This window comes from Python bivittatus, unplaced genomic scaffold (assembly GCF_059951505.1).
Source record: "Python bivittatus isolate LINGU-HERP-01145 unplaced genomic scaffold, Pbiv_v1 ctg000020_np1212, whole genome shotgun sequence".
Lineage (NCBI taxonomy): Eukaryota > Metazoa > Chordata > Lepidosauria > Squamata > Pythonidae > Python > Python bivittatus.
Window position 1 is genome coordinate 14,244,917 of NW_028277030.1, and position 25,201 is coordinate 14,270,117.

Consider the following 25,201-nt stretch of genomic DNA (forward strand, 5'->3'; position numbering starts at 1 on the left):
AAGGTTATAGGTTTTGCTCTATGGATACTTCAAACTATGGATTGATGTGCCAGCTACAGTTGACTGTCATCTAAAAATAGAGTTTCTAGGATCTTACAACTGCCCCAAACATTCATAGGTGATCTTTTAGTTCTTACCAATTCCAGGCTTTGCAAACCCATCCATCTATATTTATACCTGGGACCAATATGCTAAAGACCTTTAAATACTTCATCTTTATAACTACCAATAAACTGAATAAAAACATCCTGACTAATTGTAGCCATGTGTTTTATGTAACTGAGATTCCCGTCAGTAAAATACGCTGTTCCTTAGAGACAGAAGACTACAACAATGAATTCTTCAGGGTATTGGATTCTCAGGAGAAGGCAAAATGTGCCTTGTGAGGCAAACTAGTGCTTTGTTCCTCTTGGGAAACAAGTATTTTTGTTCACATTCATTTCTATAAATTAATCTGCCTGAAAGATCCTGGCAGATCCCAAAAGCACCCTGCAAAATTAATTTAGAAAAGACAAAAGAAGTAATGGAATGCTACTGAATTACTCTAAAATAAGAAATTATTTTATAAGCATATGTTATTTGTCCTTATTATCTAGTTGCAGATGCCAAATAAAAAAGTTCACATTCAGAATTAGAGATTTAATCAATGTTCCTAATTAGTAGTAACAAAAAATTGAGGGGTGGGAGGGAAGAAATAATGTAGCACAAATCACCATTGGATTGATGCCGCCCATGAAAGCCTGCACTGATATAACGTTCCATATTTTTCAGTACCTTTTTTAGTACCTATGAACAAAGGTAAGAGGTTTTGTTTCATCAATAATGCTTCTTTCCAAGGCTTAAGCTGCATTCCCCTCACATGCATATTTGCTTATATCAATGTGTGTTTATGTCTCTTAAGAAATATTAGCAAAAACTTCTGAGATATGCCGGGATATCTCAAGTACTAAAAAGGTAGGGTTACCTATACAGGGCTCTTTTTTGGATCTCAATTCTACTAATCTGCTGTTCGTGGGGGAATGGGAAGGACAGGGTGAGAACACATATGGCCTATTTCCAGGGATTTTAAAGCCCATTCTCATGAGTGCTGGAGAGACAGGAGCTTCATAATACCAACTTATTAAATTAAAACATTTTTTTCAGTCTAACAATATGTAGAAGTAAGTACATAAATACGCTTTTTTCCTCTCTCTCTGTATAACTCAAAAGCATAACTATACGTAGAGAGATGTGTCAGCAGTTGGAACAGCAAGCTGCTGCACCAAATATATTTATATAACTTGTAGGCAGTCTGTTGACAAATAAACATAATAATAGAAGTTAAGAATTAAATTCATAGATCATTCAGAATTCTTTAAAAAAAACTCTTCCCTTCTCAGTTAAAAAAGTTTCCTTCTTTCAGACACTATTCCAGGCCATTACATTCCAAGTGCGGTGCCTATTCCAGGTATTTCACAGAAGGTCACAGTTACAAAAACAAAATTTTCTCAAGCTCATGGGTTCATATACTCTTCTCTACCCCCATTGATGCTGCAAAGGATGAGCCTACAAGCTTGAGATTCATACAAGCTGGTTGACATCATGATTTTTCACTGTATCTGAGCCAGCTCACCTTGTCCTTTCCTCTTATATATACCGTAAATTCCTTGAACAACATTCCATCATTTGTTATGTCACCCAGATTGGCTAATTATGAATAGCATTTATCTTTCAAACCAAAATTGGAAATCAAAGCAAAGTGGATCTCCAACTTCTGATTTGGAGGGATAGCACTAAATATGGACTAGAACTTCATATGCCAGGACTGTACCACAATGAAGGGGATCTGCTCATGACTCTTCCATTGCCTTTTCACAGATAATCCACACAACCCCAAATGTATATGCTTAAACCAGCAAGAGCAAAGACATTATCTATAAAAACCCAGCAACTTCAGTAGACAAAGCATAACCATGAAGTACTGAAAAAAAGGCAGACACGGGTCAATGGTCCATCTAGCAGGAAGAAAAAAAATCCTTCTTTCCCCACCACAAACATCCAGAAATCAGTCCAATTTTGATCTTGGAAAATTCATCCCGGACTGCAATCCTACCCAGATTTACTTGGAAATAAGCCCTTCTGAATGTAATCGAAACTGCTTCCAAATAAGGTAAAAGTAAAATCTCCCTCAGTTCAAGCTCAACAGCATGAAAGTGGTTTGCCAGTCTTCTTCTGAGATATTTTTCTACTTCTTCCAGCCCTTTCCTCAAGGTCTCCCTTTCCTCAAGTTCAATCCCAGCCTTTCTGAGATCAGAACTGCCACCTGCAACTGGTACTTCCAAATAAGCAAGACCAAAATTATGTTACAGAAACAAAACAAAAAAAAGGTTATTTGGCAAAAGTATCTCCATTCATGCACAACATTGGCAGTTTGGTTATAATCTGTTTTGAGGGTGTTTTGAAATCATATTTTACCATGTTTTAAATTAATGTTTTGTATTTTGTTCTTTTCCTTGTCAGCTGTCTTGAGCTTCCATCTTTGGAATGGGAAGGTAGGAAAGAGCAAATTCAACTATCAGCAGTATGGTTCTGGGACATTTTGCTAACGTTTTGGTAGCTGTTGCATTCACTCTTTGACATTCATCCATGCAATGCTAGAGATCCATATTCAAATTTGGTAATCTAATCCTATTACAGGCCATTAAATATATATTCTTACACTGCTTACAAAAAATTGCAGAGACTAGAAAGACATGGGAATGAGAAGTATTTCCAGTTACTGAACCAAAAGAAGTTTCATAACACCTTCCTTATTCTCCTGGGTATAAAAATCAGAATGAATCTAAACATGTGAAATGCTGCAGTACAAATACTGTACCCCTGTTTCCAGAATAAGCACTCTCAGTCTAACTTCTAAACAATGGAAATGAAATGAAATTTGTACACTTCACACAGGTAACAAACATTTGGAATAGTGATGGTACTGTCTTTAGAAGTACATACATCCTTGAAAAAAATCTATCAAACTAATGATAGACTTTTGCCTTGTTTGGTGTTCCCAGACTTTTAATTACCTTAGCAGTCATGCAATTAATCTTTCCAGCAGAATTACAGCTGTTTGCTGCTAATGGGAAAGCTGCAGTCAAAATCAGACATGGACACTAGAATAGTTGGTCACAGGAACTATCCAATGGACTCAACAACTGTGCATCACATTTAGACTGCAACCTAGACACTTGAGAGTAAACCTCCTTGAAGATTACACTACATTGCTAAGTTACAAGCCAGTCAATTACTTCCATGCAACACAGACCCTTGTACTTGTCAGCACAAACTAATCCCATCATACTTGTTCAATATACAATGCCTTTTCACTATTCAACTTGAGCTTCAAAGTACTTATTTCATGAGGTGTACCAAACCATGCCCTTTATATCCCAAAGGAGATCACATCTAGTTTGCTTGCAAAATAGATCCTGGCTGTTTTTAAACCCAGGAGACCAGAATGATCCACAACCTATTATGTTAAAAAATAATTAATCAGAAATCTAATGTAACTTAAAGTCAGCTACTCTAGAGTTTATTTCTGAGTTATGAGCATAACTCAGAACTTAGGATGTACTCTGCAACATTTTTCCTCTGTTACCTAAAAAAATCCTTTAACTTTTGAAACAACCCATCCTGTTTCCCAGGTGTGATTTATATAAAGCAACTCCATCACACTTCCTCCTTGTTTCAGTAAAGTTTGCAGAAACATTCTTAACAAGAAATAAATTAATCTACACAACTGTACATACAGTGACATCTATATTTTGGGGGGTAGAGAGCATAGACGGTGATACACGTTTTTTCCCAGAGAATAAAAGGAAAAGTTTCCGTACACTAGGATCAACTGCAATAATGCCAGCATCCAGATTAATATTAAGTCATGATTTTATGTAATCAGAACAAGCTACAGCAACTGGGCGGCTCATACACTTCTCCCCTACATCCTTCTGCAACTTGTCTTTCTGCTACTCATAAGATGGCCTTAACAAATATATTGGGGTAAGTCCCGATTCCAGGACAGAATCTAGACTGAAGTCTTCTGCCAGCACCAAGCTGGTACCTACAAACAAAGCCATAGAGGAAGCAGCAGCAGTTCCCGCAAACTGTTTATTTAATCCATTTGTTTGCTCGTTTGTGAACATGCACAAGTTTGAATAATCCTCCTTTCATTCCTATACACCTGATGCAGCTTTAATAAACAAACAAATAAATCCTTCCCTGCCCACCAAACCCCTGACGGAAGTTAATTAATTTCTCTTTCTCATAATTGTTTTGATGGATCTCTAGTGCATTAATAATCCATTTTACCAGAGAAGGCAATCAAGTCAGTGTTATAATCTCATATCAGTTTAACTTTCTTGACAGAAAACAATCTTGACTTGATTTTCTCTGCTTATATAAGTTGCGTGCACCTTCCTCTAGCAGTACCCTAGGAATAAAATCACATTCCACGTGTCTGAAATGTATTGGCAATGCACAAACGTCACTGTTCAAAAAGCTTATGGGGGGGGTGAACGGAAAGAAAACAGCATCAGGAGGATAAGAATCATCATGCATCATGTGTTCTGCGTGTGAGGCAATCATCACACATACAGCAATAACCATGCTGAACAGTCCTAGTTCTTATATTGAATAGTGGCCTCTAAACGCTTCAAGAAAATTGCAAAAAGAAATAAAGGCAACAGGAAAAGCATACGACCCACTCCCTAAATACCTGCAAATTTCTAAAGAAAAACAGTATTTATACAAGCCTGTGTTTTCCAATACCTACAGTTAAAGAGTAACACCAAGTCTAGAAATCAGCAATTAGTTTCATTCTCTGAATTAAGCAAAACTCCCCAGCTTCCAATTGAGATTCAGTCACCAAAGCATGTCCCAATAGCTGTGGTTTTAAGTGAACCATACTTAGCTTTGACTATAATTACATTTACAGCTAACCCTTAACCATGATTAAGTCCTTTGGGAAATAGGGGAGAAGGACAGAGGAAATGAACATTTAATTTCATGGCCCATTTTCAATCCCTTAATCATGAAGAGATGAAGAACTTCACTTTTGTAGTAATCTAGTACAAAAAATAAAACAGAATGCAAAGGTAATATGCACTTACAGTACTGCAAAACTGACATTCATGTATCTTTTAATACCAGTTACTTAGTGGAAACAGTATGGGAGAGCACATTACTGTCTGTCCTGGAAACACTGACAGACTACTATCAGAAAGAAGCCATTGGATCCATCTTAGCCCAATCAAGCTGGGTTCTTCTAATATTAAAAAGACAAAAACAGATGGCTGTATCTTCCCTCTATGCATCACCCAAGGAGAAGCTTTATCGCCTTTCTATTCATTTTAACCAAACCAATTTAGATTCTTAAGCTTAAGTCAGAAGTTTCAAAAGTTAGAGTGATACCCAACAACTTCTATGCCATAATAGGGGTAGAGATTGGCTGAAGCATGTTGCTAAGCCATCTATTCATTTTATGTACACTGGTTGCTAACAATGTTATCACACGTATGCCTTTTATTCAGCTAATATATCTCAATGGTTTGTTAGATCAAAAAAATATGATTTACTTTTATGAACCAGATGTCCAACAACAATGAACCCAAAAGTTAATGGTGGTTGGTTATTAAACTTCTCCCTTTATTTCTCTCTCCTACTGTAATTGCTGGTTTACAGAGACCTATCCCAATGTGCTGTTATTCATTTATTCTTCAGTACGTTATGAGAGAAATTTAAGAAGCTGTAGTCCAGTCCAACTAGAGGAGGCCAAATCAAGGAAAGCCATTTTATTGTAATGAATAACAATTTAATTAATATTTTGTATTAAATTATTTTCCAAGGCCTCTTGTAAGTATAAATAAGAAGGGGGGGGGAGATCCACTTGATACTTTTTTTTTCTTTTAACAGATGTTAGTCCAGTTATCCTTCACACATGCAGAAGACAAATGAAATTATCATCGATACAGCCAGCAAAAATTCCTCAGCCAGCAGCCCTTTTTCTATGTATCACAGGAATTCCTAACCACAGCTGTAACCAAAGATCCCACTTCCCATTTTTCTCTGACCCCATAAACACTTATCAAGAAACAGCAGGGACAACATGCATGCAGAAGCAAGCATCTAGCCTGAATGAGCTTACAAAACTTTTTTTAGAATTAAAAAAAATCTTCAGTGATATTTTCATATGTTTGGCATTATATCTATCTTTCTATCTATCTTGCTGTGAGGTATGCCATTTACATTTTTGGAGAAGAAAGGTTGGTGGCCATACCCACTGAGGACTCTAGAATCATAGGGTTGGGTGGAACTTTGGAAATTTTCTAGTCTAACCTCCCTGTCCCGGACAGGAGTCTTCACACTATCCCAGACAAATGGCTGTCCAACTTTTGCTTGAAAATTTCCATTGATGGAGCATCCACAATTCCAGGAGGCAGGCTTTTCCACTGCTTAATAGTTCTCACAGTCAGGAAATTCCTCCTAATTTGAGTTGGATCTCTCTGTGTAAAACTTCAGCCTACTGATTCTTATCCTATCCTTCAGCATTATGAAGAATAAATCTATATCCTCCTCCCTGTGTTAGCCCTTTAAGTATTGGAAGGCTATCATGTCTCCCCTTGGCCTTCTTTTGTTTAGGCTCAATAAACCCACTTTCTTTAACCATTCTTCATAGGATTTAGCTTCCAAGCCCCTCACCAGATTTGTCATTTTTCTCTGTACCCTTTCTGGTTCTTAGTGTTCTTCTTATATTGTGGAGACCAGAACTGGCTATAGTATTCCAAGTGCAGCATGGCTGGTGCAACATAGAGTAGACGACCACTTTCCTGTAATCTCAACATTATACTTCTTTAATCCAACACTGGTGAAGGGAACCAGGCTGAGGAAGACTGATCTACCTCAACAGCAGCTGATTATCCCTTCCAATTTATCTAATATCCTGCTGGGTGAAAAGTTCTGGAAAAGAGAAAATCTATGAGTAATGTCTGGGTCAGTGGCAGTAAGATTACTGTCTAACTATGGATTATGAAAACTCCTTGTGGTCTTCTTCAAGCTATGAAGTGGCAATACCTTCTTCTTTGGGAGATAAACTGCCTTTGGGAGCAAGCCACCAAAGTGGCTTCAAGAGCTTTGAAGTTATGCAAGCCCCAATGAGGAAGCATCAATACATGAATACAATACAAGCCCCAATACATGAAGCATCAAGTGCCTGTTTTTTTTTAAACAAGGAACTTTTTTCCTTCAAGGTAAGAGGCAAATGGATTTGACAGGCTCTCTAAGTTCAACACAACTGCCAAGAATGATTGGAACAATGCAGCCACAGTGATATTGGTTTATTAAAAACAAGACTAGAGAACGATAGGTTTACTTGAATAAAACCCATGTTATTTCTCTATATTTGGGGTGGTGTATGTGAGACAAGGAACTACATTTAAAGACAGATTGGCTATTACTTAGCCTCCTATTCTCATACCATGGCTAAACAGTTTACAAATTATGCTCTGGATTAATTTGGGGTTCCTAATCTGGAAAGGGGGGGGAGGAAGAGAACAAAGCTTCTGTGCGTGGGAGTGCAGCTGTAAAGCAAAGCACATTATTACTCAGGCAGATACAAATCCATACCTAATATCAAGTCAGGTTTGAAAATTGTTTTGACAACTACTAGCGCAGATCTATTTTACAGCACAGGTCTGATTTATAGGCAAAGACAAGGGCTGCAAGCCAGGCCAAACCCACAGGCTGAAGTGCATTTTACCACTGTTTTAGGATATGTAAACTAAACCATACTTGCCATTCTATTATTCTAAAATAAAGTTCTGTTAAAAACAATGCAAATACCACCATTTATTTCATTACTTCCTTCAATTTACATGGAAACTATTCATTTATATGCAGACTGAATCTTACTTGCAACGTATCTGTTTTGGATTATTGTGCCAACATATCCAACATTTGCCAAGATGCAAACAAAAGAAAGGCTGTTATGTAATCTGACTATATCTGGCTCCAAGGAAACAGTTAATTGTCCAAGGTATTTCGAAGTGGTCTACTGAAAAGTGATGACACATAATAACTTCTATTCAATCTTTGCTTATGTAACATTGATGACAAGGCTATGTTTTGCTCTTACAGACCTTCATTTCTTTGGCATAAATTAAAACTGGCAAAGCTACTAAACTGTACTGTTAAAAAGTAAAGTCTTCTTAAATTCATGCTTGATCTCTGATGACTTCAGAGACGCATCCATATAGCTTTCTTGGCAGCAATGCAAAAAATGCAGTAGTTTGTTGTTCAGTTTGAAATCTTTGGAGATAGGCCATACGTTTACACTAATTATAAGAAGAAAGCCGTGTTGATCCATGGTGGCAAAAAATCAGGAGTCTGGCAGCACCTTTTCCGAAACAAAATGAATTTTATTAAAAGGCATATGCTTTCGTGAATCATCCTATGCATCGGATGAAGTGAGCTGCAGCTCACGAAAGCCTATGTCTTTTAATAAAATTTGTTTTGTTTCGGAAAAGGTGCTACCAGACTCCTGACAATTTAAACCAAAGCATTCTTTCATGCAATCTGATAAACTTTATAGGGAACATGGTACTTGTTTCCAAAAGTTGGACCATCACGTTTCTGACACAGATACTGTCTTCAGTTATCATCATCAATGCACCCAAGTCCTAATTCATGAGTGACAAACCTGAACCCTTACAGCACACGCCACATGTGATATGTTTCTCTCTTTCATTCCTACACAAATTCACTCAGTAGGCACAAACTCACCATTTTTATAGGTATTATAATAATAAGGAATACGTAAGAGAGAGAGAATGCCATTGTGATAGAATGACAAAGGCATGCATACACATGCACCAACACAAAACAGATTTGTATGATCTTCTACAAGCGTCCTACTGCTAAGGTGGGTAAATGCATGTTTGTGTTTCGTACATTTCCAGAATTAGTTGAGGACAGTGACCATACCTTATGAGACTGGACCACACACCTCACTGGTGACTCTGGGCCAATCTCTCTTTCCTAGCCTGCCTATCTCACAGGGTTGCTGTGAGAACAAAATTAATACATCACCTTAAGCTCATAGAGAAAGTGGGGTAAAAATGTGATAAATTATATATAATGTAATATTTTCTGCTGTATGCTTTATCCTCAAGCAGGAATTAACATTAGTGGTTTATCACAATGGTTAGAGTACGTCAGTACACACACTTTTCTTAGTAGCTTCCAAACATTGCTATCTTGGCCAAAAGTATTACTTCATCGATGAAGAACAATAATACTGCAGGAAGGGAACCAAGAAGATAAGCAGCAGCAAAAAGGAGACAGCCAAGCATTTCATTTTTTTAAGAAAATCAACAGTGCATTCAAGAGCACCTGGCAAGAGCCACCAAATGCCAGTCCGGATTAAGAATCCAGCATCTTGCCGCATGCACAGACTTCACAAATAATTCAGCGTTTACCAAACGCACCACCACAGGCCAATATGCTCGATGCCATCTCTAAAAACCTTCACTGGGAAAGCGTAATGGGCAATTCACAGGACACCCCGAGTCCAACCCAGAATGCTGGGGGGGGGGGGAAGGGGACTGCAGGCCACTGTACAGCAACCACCTCTTTTAAGCTTAGTCTGAACCCTCCAAAACTAAAGTAAGACTTGAGCCACAGAACCGCTTCTTAGCCTGGCACACCGCGCTGACATTTCATCCCGGATGCACATACAAAGAAAGGTGACTTGCTCAGCGAGCAATAAGCAATAAACAATAAGAGGAGAACAGAGCAGAGGAGAAGGACTCGGCGCCTCGATCTGGAGAGACCTGCCACGGCGCCACTTTGCAAAATAGAACTAAACAAACCAAAAAGTGAACAAAGCCAAGGTGAAGAACGGCCACTGAAGCCATGCCACGAAATTGCCTTCGCTAACAAGGTCTCGGGCAGCAGCAGCAGAGCCTCACGGGAGGGCCGCCCGTAATAAATAAACTGTTCGTCCCCTTGCTTCTTACAAACCGGCGCTCCGAGGCGCTCCCAGACGGACTTACCAAGGAAGCAAGTCCATCGGACCCCGCGGGACTTCCCTCCCAGGAAAGGCGCGCTGAGAAGGGGCTGCTCAGGAGACTGGAGACGCAGCCGCGGCCCTGTGGACTCCCCCGCGCCCGGGGATCGCCGCCCCGGCACCCTGCCTGTCCAGGCAACGCGCCGCGTCGCCCCGCCGGGTCAGCCAAGGGCCACTCGAGTCGCCCTTTCCGCCTACCTGCCGGCGCCTTCGCTCGCCCGCTCAAGCTCGGGAAAGGCAGCCCTTCGCTCGCAGCAGCGTCCACAGCACCGCATTCCCCCCTCCTTCCACCTCTTCCCCGCCTCCTTTTGTCAGTGCTCCCGCCAGGGTCTTACATCAGCAGCCGCCGGACGGTGCCGGGGAGAAGAGAAAGCCGCCGCCAAGCACCCGTTGGCACAAGATGCTTCGGGAGAGCGCCAAACCCCCCAAAAAGAGGGCGTCTTTCCCCCACCTCCTCGCCCCGCTCCAGACCAGCCTTCAGGTCTCCGCGAGCGGCTTTTCTATTGGCAGCCACCGCGTGAGTTGCTACTCCTGGTTCGCGGGCTAAGCAGCTCCAGCAGAGAAGCCCTCACCCCCCCCCCCCGGCGCGCAAAAGGCAGCGCGTTTGTATACCAAGCGCGCGCGCGCCCTCGCGTGCGTATAGAGCGCGCTCGCCGCCAGCCACCACGAGGCCCGGCGGAGCTGTCCGCTGGTTCGCGTGCACGATCCGGGAAGGCGGCGGCGGCGGCTGCAGCCTGGGCAAGGGGGAGCGAACTCATGTCAGACGAGCGCCGCATCGTCGGCTTTGCTGTTGATGGGAGAAAGAGATGTGGGCTTCCGCACAGCCACCGCAAGACGGTGGCGAGGTCAAGCGACTGCCGATGGGAGCGAGTTGCCAAATGAACAATGCACCACGAGGATAGCAGCGGGAGGGGGCGCTTCGTTGAGGTACTTTGTTTTCGATGCCGAGCAGCCTTTCCCCGGAAAGACGCTGGCCAGCAGGTGCCTCGTTCTTGAGGGCGCACAAATGGTGCTGGGGCAGGCGCAGGACAGCAGAAAGCCACAGACTCAGGGCAGTCGCTGAGCCGGGAAATCAGAATGATCCTCACAAGGGCACCGCTGAGGTGGAAGCGGGCAGGTCTGCTTAGAAGGAGGCAGCTCTTTGCTCAGTGGGAATGGTCCCAATGAAAGTGCAGACCAGGTCTCTCTCCCGACAGCAAGGCAAGACTAGGCCAAAACCATGCCCAGTGCAAAGCACCAGAAACACACAAGAGGAATAAAAGCAGCTAAAAATCTATATTAAGCCACCGCCTGTGAAACATGGAGAGGAAACAGTGAACTCCGCAGCTTATTTTCTGGGTCTCCTGCTGTTTCCCTATTTTGTCTCATAACATGAAACTCAGGAATGAGCTAAAGCTTGCAGATGGAGCAAAGCTTCTGTTACAAGGGCTTTTAAAAATTAGAATGCAAATGATCTTGAAAACTGGAGGACAAACATTGACCAAAAAAGAAAAACATTTGCCCAAAAGCAAAGGGATATTAAAGGTATTTGCCTGTTTATTATGGAGATTGATTGCCTCTTTTAATCAGGCTCTCACAACAGCTTACATGGTTTCCAAATATAATGGGAAATCTATTACACTGCCCTAAATTTATAAAAGCAGTTTAAAACAGTCAAATTAAAATGAAACATGCAGTAGCCTTTGAATCAAGCTAAATATCAAAAGTGAGGCAAGACTGGACAATATTATTCCATATAGCCTAGGTTCAATCCATTACTTAAAAATGTAATAATAATAATAATAATGAAATAGTTTTATCATTATATAGTTTACCTATAATTTTAGATATTAATATATAAAGCCTCTTGAAGTATAATGCCAAAAAGAAAAGTTAATTATAATATTTTTAAACTCAGTTAAAATGATTGAGTTACAGAAGAATAAATGTCATTCTTACCTAAGTGGCTAAGTGATATCAAAGGAGGTAATTTCACTTTCAGGATGTGTGAAGTCCTTTTCCTCAGCACCACTTCTTTCCCGCTGCCACCCCAACCCCTGTCCAAACCACCCAGGAACAGGCCTTTGTTAAATATTTTAGTCTACTGAGGAGTTCATGACATGTGGAGATGGAGGACCTCAGATGAGCACAAGGTGGTTTTTACAGTATATTAAAAGGCCATAGAGGCCTTCTGCCTTCAGCCTCAGATTTTTCATCCTCTTGGACTCTCCTTCTCCTTTTTAGTAATGTTTTTAATTAAGGTTTTATGTATTTATATATTTTATGTTTTTAATGTTTGTTGTGAATCGCCCAGAGTTCCCCCATTGGGGGGAAATGGGCAGTTGAAAAATTTAATAAATAAATAAATATTAGAAAATAGAACAAGATATTGTTGAAGAATTCCAGAGAATGACTGCTATTTCTGTACTGTTCCCAAGACTGGCCAAAGGGGATGGGGGAGAAAAACTGGGGCATTTGTCTGAGCCCCTGCAAATCAAACCCTAACATTCACCCTTACTCCTACTATAGTCCTCAACCATAAATATGTACTATTGCCCCTAGGCCTGATTGCAGTCTTGCTCACCAACTCTACATACACTGGCTTTTATAGGATCTTCCTCCTCAGGTCCCATAAATTGGCTCTTCCTGCCCACATCCTCAGGCAAAGGTGTCCATCCTTTGAGGTAGGTCAGGTCAGGAACTGACACTCCAAAAAATACTGCAACTCTACGTTATTGATGCAGGCTATAGTAACCGAATCTTGAAAGCCTGAAAGCATTTTCTGTCCTTCCCTCTCTCTTATATCCAAGAAAGTCAAGACAGTGCAACTTGAAGTTCCTTTCCTATGCTGTCTTGTTTTCCCGAACTGAGCTTTGCTCACAGTCTCTGCATGTCTTCTCAAATATCATATTTTCCTCCATCTCAAGGAGATTATGTGAAACTCATGAGTGTCACAACAAACAGTACCTGGATACTGGGTGGTATTTAGACCACTCGTATATACCAGAATTTGCTGCCACTATTCCTTGGCCTTGCGCCATTCACCTATTTGACATAATTAGGAAGTTTTGAGCCAGAAAGGCAAAGCAATATTATTGAAAATAATATGCACTTATGATTATCAGCGTAAACAAAGGAATATGACTGGCACTTATTGTCTGGAGATATAAATGATGCAGCAAGTGAATATCAGAAATAGGGAGCTAGACATTGAGGGTGGAAGAGGGAATCCTTTTACAATCTATGAGATCTGCTTAGCCCATCACCTTGAGGCTTTATTGCCCAGAATGCAGTTCCTGGCATTATTCGTTAGCCTTGGCTGAAATATAAGTATAGAGGAATTATCCCTACCTTGGAGATACTTGTCTCATTGCAGAATCCAAGGCTACTTAGACTCAGGCTAGCCGAAGATAAAGCAAACTGGTTTCCTATCAGAAATATCTTGGCCCAGGTTCCTTTCCTTTTGCTTTGGGGAGAAATGTAGAAGTAACTATCAAAAGTAGTTTCAGTTATTTGTCCTATCTTAAACATGTTCATGGCATGCAGCAGAGACACCGTGACAAGCTGCCGCCTCCAGCAGTTTGCGAGCTTATCCAGACCCTCTGCTGGCCATCTTTGCAGTGGTTACTGACTCTAACTTCTTGTGTGCTTATTTTTTATATGTGCAAAGTGGATTGCAAAGACAACCTCTACATGAGTCCCAGGCCAGAAGAGTAAGGCTGCCCCAGGAATTGTCCTACTCCCTGGCTTAGCACATCTTTACAAACCAGAGCTCTGGGTGAGTGTATATATGCACAACACAATCCCAGAACATATATGAGAAAGCACATATGTGGAGCCTTACCCATTAACTAACTTTTGAAATGACTGCATCCTTTCAGTGGTAAGTTATATAACACAATAAATTGCTGATAAAACCAGAAGAATAATTCATTATTTCAAAAAAAAGACCCAGCACCTATTTGACATTTGTCAAACTTCATTCCTCATCCAAATGTACTGTAATCTCTCTCTCTCTCTGTCTCATGGATTTTGCCCATTATGATCAATAGGGAAGTTAAAGAACGTTCTAGAAAATGAGGGCCAGTGATTCTCCAAATCCAAGGCAGCCTAATTTTTCAGTTAATTAAAATTAATTAATTAAACATAATAATAAAACCCTAACTGGAGATTTGAAAGATCACCAGCCTCCACACAATTCTCCCTAAATCTTCAGATTGGACTCAGATGTCTCAGTTTTCAAGACTCTATAAACAGCCTTTCAGTGGATCAAAATGAGCCACAAAGTGAAGGCGACCTCCTGAGTGAATGCCTGCCATCTCATCCAAATGTAAAGCTCTTAAATGCTTAATTTTCCCGACCCTGGGGGTTGATGTCAGTGCATCCATCCTGTCCAAACATGATGCATGGATGGTTCTGTTCCAGTGCTCTTGGCAACATTTTATTAAAGTTCCTCTTATATACCATTTTGTTAGTCACACATTCCTACCTACTTGCACTACTTGAGTCGTAACAGTCATCACTCACTCGTTTTGTAATTTATCACCTGATTCTGTCTGTGTTTATATGGAAGTAAGTGTGAATAGGACTGTACCTATTGAAATGCCCAGTGTACTTGAGATGTAATTATGCAAATGTGTTCAAAGTGTGTAGAGCTCATGATTGTCTCCTTGTCAGAGTAACCAAAGCTGTGCAGAATGAATGGTCCTCCACTGAAGATATAGGCTGCTAGCATGGGCTAAAGGCTGCAATGTGTATTGGGACACCAGATGTGTTAAAGAAACATGCCAGTTCCTAAGTAAGTGCTATGACAGCATATCTTAAAGTCTGCCACTTAATTGGGAAGCTGGAATAAATCATCTAAATTGCTGTCCATCGCTTTGGTTTCAAAGTAATCTTGTGTCAGTGGAAATACCCTGGAGCAGATGGTTTAGAGATTGCCTATATTTATACCTCTAACCTACTTTTTCATTCCAGATGTATTCATTTGTTTCTTTTATTTTGCAGGGCTTATAGTCTGCTCCAGTGCGAACAGACTTTGAGCAGCATATAATTTTTACCTCCGTAACTCAGATTAAAACAGAAAACTAAATACAACATCTCTGTAATTCCATAAAGTCACATGGTTATGACCAGGAGTACACCACAATCAACCCAACCAGAGTTAAAACCCTCTGCATCAACAGAGGGACCAATCATCCCATCCCAACTCTCAAAGCCTATTGGAACAGCCATGTATTTAAAGATTTTCTAGTGAGACTATCAAACAAAGCTTTCCTAGTAGGTAGGCATTCATTTATTTAGATACCATTTTTCTTCTCAGAAGAAAAAGGGGGTGTCCAGGAGCTTGATGGCAGAGTGATTGCTTGAATCTCCCCGACACCCATCCTGGTCCTGTACTCTAACAATGATGCCACGCTATAGTCCAAAAACAACTGCAAACAGCAATTTTAGAAAAAGCAGGGAAGATGAGTCTCTTATGCCATTTCTTCACTAGTGATTTCTAGTCTCATAACTTAATCCAAATATTGGGTTGATATTACTGGTTTTATATTGCTTCAGTGATGGGTGGATGACATTCAAAAGTGCTACAGGTGAAGAAATGGCCTTAGATTATGCCCAGAGTCAATCTAAGCCAGTGTTTCTCAACTCTGGCAACTTTAAGAAGGTGGACCAACTCCCAGAATTCCCCAGTCAGCATGGTAGAGTCCTGGGAGTTAAAGTCCACCCATCTTAAAGTGGCCAAGGTTGAGAAACACTGATCTAAGCAAATGGACTGTTTTGCTTTACCTAAAGTAGAAAGTGTGCATGCATCACACAGAAAGCCTACCACATCCCATGTCAGAAAGCCATAAAACAGAATCACCCTTGATAATCAAAGTATGCAGTCTCCTGTGGAAAGAAGTAGTTTTCAGGTCCCATTTTAGTTAGAGCATTTTGATTTGTTTGTGGAAACTAACTGGGAGCCATTGACGTTTGTATAATGATGGAGTTGGGAGTCACTTAAGAACCTGAAAAGCATCTGATTCATGTTATGGCCATGCTGGCTGTGAAATTCTAGGGGCTATCATCCGAACCCATTTTGGGGGCACCAGACTGGGGAAGGTTGCTCTAAGGCACAAACCTAGCTAATCTGTGCACCCTGGCTGGCGGGCAGGAATGAGAACACTTTCTGTGTAATCTCTTCTCTATAACCAGCAATGAACAGTAGTAATGCTAAGCAGGCAGAATCAACTGACAGTTTAATTTTTCATAACATCCCTAACTCCAATCCTCCCAGGGCATCATTGGAAATGAAAAAGATGTGCCTTACTCTTTATTTTTCATGTCCAATGTATCCATGATTGGATCTAGTTTTATCCTGCCAAAAATGGATTTCTCCACTTCTTTATTTTTTTTTTAAATAAGCTTTTATTGCATGCAGTCTAGTTACCACTACACTGTACTTTCTACATTGTGATCTTGAAAAGCAGAATAACAACTATCACAAGCTAAAAGAAAGCTCAAATGCAGAATTCCAAAAACTACAGCCCAGTCTTTTGTTTACCATGGAAGATACCTGGCAGTGGAGAATTAACCTGGCATGATTCCTGTTTTTATACCAGCTTTTATGAAATAAATTATCTGTGATATAGCTTAATGACACAGTGCTGTAATCTGCCATATTTTACCTTCCGTGTCAGTCCTGTGCTTCTCTGAATTGCTTTGTTCACAAGCGATCCAGCTTGACCTTGGTATCCAGACAGCTTTGCTGATGTAATCACTTTGCCAGTGAATATGATTTCCACTGAAAGAACTGCATAAAAATAGCAGTCTAAATAATAGTCTAAAACATTTCAGTAAGTAGATACTATTTCACACCACACTGAGAGATGGAGGACTGCACCCTTTTTCCTATGGTAGAGTACCAAGCCAATGCGCCATCTTCTTAGTGCCCTGAGCCTTGTGTAACTTGTGTCTTTATGGCTTCTCTTTTCTCAGCAAAAATGCAGAAGCCCTTCCATGGGGTAGAATGCTCATTTGCTATAAACAGTACACCTTGATAGCATCAGATAATAGGCCTGTTCGATCTGTTGATGAGCACCAGGTTTACCAAGGAACCTTCCCTTTAGTGTTTGAAATACTACATCTAATTCTTGTTTCTCAAGGAGTAATCCTGAGTCCATGCAATGGCTTCTACTTATGGCTAACACCAAGGGCTGAAGTCCAAGAAAGCTATTTAAGTCTTTGTTTGGTATCAGTTATGAATTTAGAATTTAAAACTTGAAGCACAGACCTGTATATATATATATGTGCATATATGAATATATAGATGTATCTCAGAAACCCTTCCAGCTCTTAATATTTGTATGTATAGATACAATATTAGATTTCAATCCTACCTCTCCTCCAGGAATTCAAGACAACATATGCAATATTGAAATTGTTCCCACAACAGTAGCCCAGGGGAGTGCATTGGGCTCAGAGAGACTCATCCATTCAGCTTCAGTGGCTGAGACTGGGCTTAAATCAGAATCTCCACATTCCAGTCCTTGCATTTACGACCTTTGCAGGTCTGTGAAGCAAAGGAAAACTGAAGGAAGATTGTAAACACAGTCATGGTTTCACTTAGCGATTGCTTTGCTTAACGACTGAGTTATCAGATGCAGTTGTGGTTGCTAAATGAGGACTACCTGTTTACTTGGAAGCATAATCCAGCAGTTCTAAGAGCTAGAAGTGGCTTCTGCCCATACATTGTACACAAGCAAAAGCCCCTGGTGATTCCTATGAGTGACTGGAAGAATTGGAAGAGTTATGTCTTCATGACTGAAACTGCCAAACAAGGTCTCAAAGTAAGGAACATGGCTGTGTTATTTTTAGAAGTGTGGGGAAGAAGAGAGGGAGGGTGTGCCATTTTGTAAAGCTGTGGCAAAGGAGTGATTGCACATCAAATGTAAGCACCACTTCAAACGTTGGCACAGCCATATCATAAGATTTAGATCAATACTGTCTAAAACTGCAATTGCATGTCAGCTGTGAAATATTAGAAAAATCCAATTTCTCAGGATCAATTATTGCTAGATGTCAAAGCAGAGGGAAAGTGTCTTGAAATAATTAACAAACATCAACTATTCAGAGAATAACTGCTAAGTATTCAATTATCAAAAGCAAAAGAATTTTCCTCTTTTTTTAAAAAAAACTATTTCATGATATGCTACATGACAACAAATTACCAAATGTGTATATGTGTGTGTCTGTGTATCTCTCTCTCTCTCTCTCTCTCTCTCTCTCTCTCTCTCTCGGACAAAAGGTGACAAATTAGTCATTAAAAAGGAATTAAAGTTTAGACTTTCTCATGGGACAAGACATTTTGTCGGGGAAGGTTACATGGTTGAAGGGATTGCGCAGGCAAAAGATCCTGGATTTATTTCTCAGCATCTCCAGCTAATTCTTTTGGGGGGAACATCTTGCCTCGAACTCCTAAGAACTACGCAATGCCCATCAATAGAAACAAAAAGCTTAAGGCTGTTCTAAATGGTATAATCATCTTCTTTTAGATTAATGCGTAAACTCTTTTAGTCAGGGTGATGGGCAAACTGTCAGGTTTACATTGTACATGTTTACATTCTAGCCTCTGACCCCCTTCTCCCCATTTCAAGTTTTTCTTTTTGAAATGTTGAGGTTGCACTTGTAAAAACCTCGGGACTTCCTTGAGCCCGCTGAAGCCCCCCCTCTTTCAGGAGAAGATACCATTTTTGCTGTAAGCATTAGCCGATCATACTTATTAACAGCTTTGTATTTCATCTTGTTAGAGCACTTCTGGAAAGTTTTGCCTTTGAGCTGTCTTTCAGCCAACAACTGTGCTGTAGACACACATTACCTGATCTATTTAATATTGTCTAAGGAGGCTTCCAAACCAGCAATTCCCAGCAGCTAACCAATATACGGTAAACATGTGCTGATTGCGATTGATTTGTAATACAATGGGGAACAGAGTATAACACTTTTAGAGCATGAACTATGGCCATAATTTACCCTGGTGGATTTTTCATATCATTTTAGATCCACGTTATTATATGATACTGGATGATGACTTCAATATACTATATACATATACATATATATTTACAGAAGGTAGACTAAACATTGTTCTAGTACCAGTTAAAATACTGGACTAAGACTAAACACACTGTTAGAATGGGCAACTTGCCATCCAGAAAAACAGCATTTGAAAATAAATTTGCTTTGAATTCTGCTTCAGTCATTCTGTTATATGAGCATCTCACATTTTAGTGACAAAGCATTTTAGCATAAATGAAGGATAGATTTTAAAAACACAGTGTAGGCATCAGGTCTTCATCTGATGAAGAAATCCTTAGATCTCAAAAACTGCCTCACCATACAGTATGGGCTGGCTCTAATAATGGTATCATCTATGGATTTGGATTTTTTTTTTTTAATTTTTGTGATCCTTAATTCAAATTCTTTAAACAGCATAGCCATCCGTGTTTAGGACAGGATTGTATTTCCAGTCTGAATTGCAGATTGAAGTTCATGATATACTAAACTCCTTGTTTTAACTGCTGCAATATCTTTATTAAAAGACAGTACTGCACTGATACATAATCTCTGAGGGAAGCAGTGGGATCTTAAAGAAACCTTTGCATTGCGCGCGCGCGCGCGTGTGTGTGTGTGTTAGGAAGCATTTCAGTATGTTTCTTCATTTGTAAAGGAACATGCAATGATTTCCAGAATAATAAATAATTATGTTCAACAATTGTTCACTTTCCCATTCCACCAAAGTCAAGAGATAATGTTATAAGAATTTGGCTCAGCCACCATCCTATAGTTCGGAAATATACTCCTTGAGTGTATGTTGCTTAAGATCATTAGTGTCCTTTCTTAGTTTGAATCTTTTCCAGTGCCACTTTTTGATATAGAAGGGAGTTTAGAAATACCTTTTGTCTTCTGTGTTTTATTCTTGCCTTTCCTCAAATAGCTACTGGTGTTGCTATTCCCTATCTTGAGCAGTAGAAATTCCAGACAGATTTTCCAAACAGTAAGAATTTCTGGAACCATCAACATTACAAGCTTTCTTTTGGATGAGTAACTTTGTTAAGTTACTCATCCGAAAGAAAGCTTGTAATGTTCACCAGCATGTGATGGGCCCCCAAGAAATTTATTAGGAGGGCTTGGACAGCAACAGAGCTATGGAGCCTTTAGCAGTTCAACACTAATAAGAGAAGAGCCAAGCATAGTATTGTCAGGACATTTTCCCCAGAATATGTCTGGATATTACAGTACATGGAAACTTTCTTCAAAGGAATAAGCAAGTAAAGGAACACCTAATTTGCATTGCTTTGAAAGGAATGTGAAAGCTTTGGGAACTGATTTGGACTGAAGACAGCCAATTTTTTCTCAACTCCACACTTCTTCTAGACAAGGAACTTGTCAGTAGCCAAGAATTTCAGAACAAACAGTTTTATAATCTATGTTCATCCTCATGTGTTGAAGAGCCATTAATATACTGAAGTATGTCAAAAAAATATTTCTGTATAGTCCAGCCCTGTGATCTACCAACACTTTGATCTTTACAGTTAATATTTCATCTGATGGTTGAGTGACTGTAGATTTCATCCTTTAGTTCAGCAGGTAAAACCTAGATACCCATTCCAACCTCCAGGCTCCATGCAAGAGTTGGTACCCCTGTCATACCTCCAGGCTCTAAGACTTGCTCAAGAAGTATCTGCTCATGTTCTGAGATCCTTGCCACCACCCACCATCAATGCTTTCCCACAATACAGGTGGGGTGGGGGTGGGGGTACAATATTGGCCAGCAGTGGAGCTGCTTCATAACTGGATTTTTGCTTTGTGCTAATCCTTTTCCTCCACTCAACACAGGCTGTGACTATTTTTAATCTACTTCAAGCTACCTATTGTTCTCAGGCCTATACATTGCCACCTCCATGTTGCAGACAAAAGTATTTGGTGCTCTGCTGGGAAGCAGCTTCATGACATTTATGGGATATCGGCATTTAAATAAATATTCTGTGGGCAGTTTATAGCTGGAATATTATGCTAACTAAGGCAGGGGTATTATCTAAATTAGGCAATTGATTATCATTTAGGGAAAGGAGATACAGAAGATGTGGGCTTCTGCCCTTTTCTGCTTTTATTTTAAGGAGAGATTAATTTGGGAGACTTGATACCTGTCTAGAGTGTCTGGAAGGGGTTTGTAAGGTGGAATGTTATTATCAATCATCAATTATTATTATTATTGCACTGCTAATATTACCATTGTCATTGAACTTGCCATGATTATTGTTTACTACTGTTATTATGAACAGAAGCTGTTTGGTCTTACCTTGCAAACAACTAAGCTAGGAATATTCTTTTCTCCACTAGTAAAACTGGTGCTCTTGATCAGGTTAACTAAGTATCTTGTAATTCAATGCTTTATGAGAACCCAGTCAGCATGGTTAGCTAATGGTTCAAAGGGTTGTGAGAATGAAGAATCTGATCAAATCAAACCCAAAGTAAAATGAACAAAGTTTAATATGGTATGCAAATTAAGGCAATGGCTTGATTCACAGAGAAGGGAGAAAAAAAACAAGTTCCCAAAAGCAATGTGCCAACTTATTTTTCTCCAACATATCTTCTTCCCCACGCCATTCAGAGAATCATCCAATTTACTCAGCAACTGAGTCAGAGTCCCTTTTTCTTGTGGATCAAATGTTTCCTTTCCTTCAACCATGTCCAGTTCTGCGTGCAAAGCCCAAAAACAGAGCCCAGAGTTGGACCTTGAAAAATGGGGCTGGTGAGAATTGTAGATTTCAGATCATTTCAGTTCAGAGGAGAGGAGAGGATACCTGACCAACGTATGATACCTAACCTGTTGCAATATGAAATGTTGGGATCTGCCAACTTGAACTCTACGGTGGCATCAAAGCCACCACTGAAGAGAAGGTACTGCTGATCAACGCTGTCTCAGCTAGCAGCAATTTATAAACAGCACATTGTTTGAAAGATTATTGTTAAAAAATCTACTGAGACTAAGTTGGGTAAGATAAAATATATATAAGGAAGTTGCACTTGATACATATATAAGGGAAGTTGTGTAAAAAGCTATATATAAGGGATTGCTGTGCAGATGTAGGCACATTGAACAGAAAAATATGAAACTGGGGAAAATATTGATATCAGTTATGGATTTTCTTTTATTTTTAAGGATTCGTAGAACAGAATGATATATAAAGAGGTACCACAGGAAAACAGTTAAGATTTCCACCGATCATCCCTAGCCAGCAGGGATCAAGTTCAAGGAAATTTGTTTAAAACAGGAATCAGCCTTAAACAGCATACATACTGTAAGTAGCTTAAGGAAAAAATAAATGACAAAGTAAACTACGTATGTCAGGAAAACTTATCGACCGTAGCCCATGTTTGCGTGAGCCATCATGACATTAGCTAGTTAAATGCAGGCCTCCGCATCTTACTTTATTCTTTGCCTAGCAATAAAATCAAAGTCCATCCACCACATAATTGGGGGAGGGGGGGAGGAATTCAAGATTTTCAGCAACCTGGGTAACCAATGCCTCACCCCGCCACTTTCTGGCACTGAAAAATGGCAATTGCCTCCAAGCAGTTCATGGTAATGAGCTGTGCCTCTGCTTTCAATAAACGTGATGACAGCTTTCACAAGTCTTTCTCTGTGACTTAATACAAATCTTCTGGACAACTTGAAATATTTTTCCACTCTGACACCATGACAAACTAGTTCCCGTGGGAAAGAAGAAAGAAGCGCTATCGTATCCACTAATGATGTTTACTGGACTTCCTCAGGAGAAATTTAACAAAAGACATTTGAATTTTGTAGGCTGCTAATTGATTTTGCATTGATTCCATAGGATCCTCTATTAGAACAAAATGTAAACAGTGCTCTTTATCTAAAGGAGACACATACCTTTTAGTACGCTCAGGTCATTTGAAGACACATAGCCAGGTGACCTTCTGCATGGATGTGCATACATAGCAACTGAAATGTTTCTAACTGCAACATGCCCCCAGGATCTGAACATTATTGCTATATATTGTTCCACCACTGGTGCAATTTGGCTGATGGAGGAGAAAGGGGCTGTTTTTCATAGGAGTCACTCTAGTTTCAAATATTTCAGATGGCTGCCTGTCTATAGAATCCCATAGGCCTGGGCTGTGCCTTTTTGATTCTGGACTTGTGGTGGGTTTGGGTTCAAAATCTAGCACCCTGGTTCGGGCATGTTAGACCAACACTGGTGGGGAGACAGGCTGTGGCGTAAGGCTCGTTAGTCCTTATATGAGCATGTTTAAATGTACCAAATATCACTAAATCAGAGGCCCCTAAATAGCATCCTTTGTGGAATGAAACACAGCAATACGTATATCCAAACTTTGATAACCAATGTAGTGCTTGTTCTCCAACTCTTATTTGAAATAATTTTATACATTTGCAAAAATGGTTTTCTCTTTATTGTCATATATTCTCTTTTTCTCCCCTCAGTTCTACCATGGATCCTAATAGTTTGTCCCAGACAGAGGCAAACAATCAAGTCAGATCTCTGCCCCAACTGAAAGTAATCTTAGCTGTCCACCTGCTGGCGCCAACAGAATTGCCCTTCGAGATGGAGCTGCATCGTTCTCTAACTGCGTGGCAGACAGGGGGAGATGTGAGAAGTCCCTAAGTTACTATGACTTGTCTACTTTGATCTCACCCAAGACAAAATAGAGGGCAGCCTTTGACTGCATGCTTTTTTAAAAAGATGCCAGGGAAGAAAGGCCAAGGTCCTTCCTTCCTTATATATATATCTCCTTATACATTTCTTTTATTTTCAGCTTAACAGTAAGATTTCCATGCCACACTGATTTGTTTAAAATGTGGTCTGTTTAGATGTCTTCCTCTTTTCTTTCTCACTGTAATGGTCACTGTAGGAACTCATTTAAGAATTTCTTTTTCCATCAGGATACAGCATAAAATTCCCTTCTCGTGAGTTTGTCGAAATCCTTTTCCCAGAAATTCTAGTGACATGCTTGATTATATTTACCTTTTCTTTTCCTAAGATTATGAGACCTCCAGCACTATGTGATTCCTCCTAGTTTAATCTCATTGACCTATTTTACTGTATCCCCCAGAGGATAGACTAGACAACTTGTGACCAGCTGGATCATCATTTCAGATATATTTCCATACCTGATTACTCAATGCCTTCAACAATGGCAGAGCTTCTAATGCACTGCCTGCACTGGAAAATTTCTTTAAAATACAGGAAGATATTCAGAGATGTAGAAGCTGATTGCCTAAGGTCCTGAGAATCTTCTAGTGCCAATACTTTTCCTGAGCCAGTGTTTCATTAATGCACACACAATATTACTAAAAATGTAAGCATGGCTAAAATCATTACACATGATATTGTTTCTACCAATGGAGAACTAGCATTTGGTGGAAATTGGAATGAATAGTGTCCAATTATGAACAAGAATGTTGGGACTTGTAGTCCACGTTTCTTCCTCAGCAGGAAGAATGAGCTACCCATGTACTGAAGCCATTTTTTCTGCTCAAAATGTAGGAAATCTAAGTAATTTCCCAATTAATGAATTAAAAGCAATTAAATTTAAGTAAATTAATACAAATGAATTTAAGCAAATTAGGAAGGAGCTTTATAGAAGAGTGTGTGTCTGTGTGTGATTGTAGCCTGGAAATCTATGTCATTTCATTTCTGTTTTGATTTCAGTGAGGATAGGAGCCCAGGCCTAATCCAACACATTATCCATGATACCACAGTGGCAGAACAATCCTCTGAACAAAATATTCCGACAGAATTCTCCTGACTCAATTAGACTTAGGTACAAAGGACCAGAAGCTTAAACTTTATTAACTTCGACAGCAGTTTTCTAATCAAAGTTTTTGGAAAGAGAGTAAAGAAATAGTTCTGCACTCCTTAAACTTAGGAATGGATGTCTTTTAAATGAACTGAACATGTCAAAATAACTTTTCATCATTTTATAGCACAACCTGAAAAATAAGTATCCATAAATTGCAATGTAAAAAAGATCTTCATTTTGGCTATGGGATATTTCTTCATAAAGGTAATCAGAAGCAGGCAAATGCCATAAATTATGGCT

General features: G+C 39.8%; 1 protein-coding gene across 18 annotated transcripts in view; it reads right to left on the reverse strand.

The window, feature by feature from the left end:
• Positions 1-10,644, reverse strand: part of PLCB4 (phospholipase C beta 4) — a 172,439-nt gene extending 161,795 nt beyond the window's left edge. For 5 of the 18 annotated variants that reach the window (XM_088134673.1, XM_088134638.1, XM_088134656.1 and 2 more), the window contains exon 1: positions 10,423-10,644. The gene's annotated coding sequence lies outside the window, so the exon portion shown is untranslated. The other 13 variants (XM_088134687.1, XM_088134665.1, XM_088134642.1 and 10 more) reach the window with 7 other exon arrangements.
• Positions 10,645-25,201: the final 14,557 nt, after the last annotated feature.